Here is a 2,102-nt window from a genome sequence, read left to right as displayed (position 1 = left end):
TAAGGGTGGGTAAGAGAGATAGAAATTGATTCTTGATGCTATCTTTAGAGTACTTAATTCCAGCTGCACATGAGGTACAGCTCTATCTCTGCACTTTGAAGTTAAATGAGCAGAAAATAAACCCCTTTTAAATCTAATTTGGTCTGAATTGATTATCTAATTCTTGCCCCAGCAAGAGTCCTAATTAACACATGGACCAACATGGAAAGATGTCCAGGAAATCCTGCAAAGACAAAAAAAACACACACACAAAAAAAAACAACACAAGCCAATGTAAAACATATAGGATGACTCCATTTTTTTGTAAAAAAATTAAAAAAAGTAGAAATCAGAACAACAATTCTGGAAGAACATATATGAATCTGTTAGGAGTGGTTAAGAGAGAGGGAGATAATGATGCAGAAGGGATTTAAATTTCTATATGATTTATTTCCTTAAAGAATTTGGACATTGAATGTATGTTTAATTATCACTAGAAAAAGTGAATATGATAGAGAAAAATTGGTAATAACATAACTACTATGCCACAGTAAGGGATAATTAAATAATCATAATCCAAACAACAAAGATGATTAAAAGTCATATTTTTAATGTATATACAGGGTAACACAGTAAAATGGTCACCTTTTCAGGATAAGTGGGGAAAAAAGTGGCACACAAGCAGCACATATGTTAGGATCATAGTATTGTAAATAAAATAATGGAGTGCTTCACAGGAGTGACTTTAGCATCAGGCCGCCATATAACTTACATGGCTTTTCAGCAAGTTAATCTCTCTGAAATTATTTTTTTTATTGTGAAAAGTAGAAGATGCTCATAGTACCTACCTCACAAGGTTGTTGTGAAGAATAAATTAGATAATTCATGTAAAGTATCTGCCATGTACAAATACATGATAAAGGAGATATATGTATCCACTAGAGGCCCAGTGCACACAATTCGTACACTGATAGGGTCCCTAGTGGGTGCCGGCTGGGTACTCCCTCCCCTCCCCTGGCTGGCCCTGCCCCCTGGTCAAACTCCTGGATGAACTCCCTGTCAAGGGGGCAATTTGCATACTATGCTTTTATTATATAGGATATTCAGGAAAGACATTTAAAAATGCACCAAACATTTTAATAGTTGTTTTTTTGGATGGTGGGCTTACTGATAATGTCTTTCTTCTGTATACTTTTGTTGAAAAACTTGTAGGAAATCTTTATGAACTTGTTTGAGTCAAACTGACAAGAATTGCCAGAAAGCAAAATCTCAATAGATTGAGAAAATGCTGTGGAGAATGGCAGTTTTACAGCTTATTTAAAGAGGGTTACATGAAATCCATTGGTGGTAGATTTAGGGGGCAGGAGAAAGCGAAGTGTAGGGCAGGGGCCTCTGGGATTGGATAAAAAGTAAAATGGGGAGACTTCTTTTACATTGGTGGGTACAGTATATAGAGATGGTATGCTGGGAATAAGGTAACAGTGGTCTTGTGCTCTGTTGCAGTGATTGTGTCCTGAGGGACCTGGAAAAGATTACTCTGACATTTCAAAGGTATGTTTTGTTTTTAAATCTTTCTTTATTGACTGATGGATTTGAGAGAGAGAGAAACTTGATTTGTTGTTCCATTTACCCATGCATTTATTGGTTGATTCTCTTTTAAAAATATATTTTTTAATTCATTTCAGAGAGGAAGGAAGAGGGGGCGAGAGATAGAAACATCAATGATGAGAGAGAATCATTGATTGCCTCCTGCACGCCCCCTACTGGGGATGAAGCCTGCAACCTAGGCATATACCCTGACCAGGAATTGAACCATGACCTCCTGGTTCATAGGTCAATGCTCAACCTCTGAGCCATGCTGGCTAGGCCTCATTCCCAGGTCTGAACACATAACTTGAAGCAGCACAGTAACTCCAAAGCCCTTGCTCTTTCCCCTGGCACCTTCAGAGTCTCTTCTCAATCTTGATTTCTGTGACATCTCAAGGCCTAACAGCCAAGGCCCAGATTCTGCAACAATATAACCAATGTTCAAAGCCCAACTCTTCCTCACACCTAGTGTGACCTTAGGAAAGTCACTTAACCTTTGTGTTTCAGGTTCCCTATCTATAAAATGGGGATAATAA

The sequence above is a fragment of the Myotis davidii genome, unplaced genomic scaffold, assembly GCF_000327345.1.
Source record: "Myotis davidii unplaced genomic scaffold, ASM32734v1 scaffold455, whole genome shotgun sequence".
In the NCBI taxonomy this organism is placed as follows: domain Eukaryota; kingdom Metazoa; phylum Chordata; class Mammalia; order Chiroptera; family Vespertilionidae; genus Myotis; species Myotis davidii.
The sequence above is the reverse complement of the archived record's forward strand: the minus strand, read 5'-3'. Positions refer to the sequence as shown.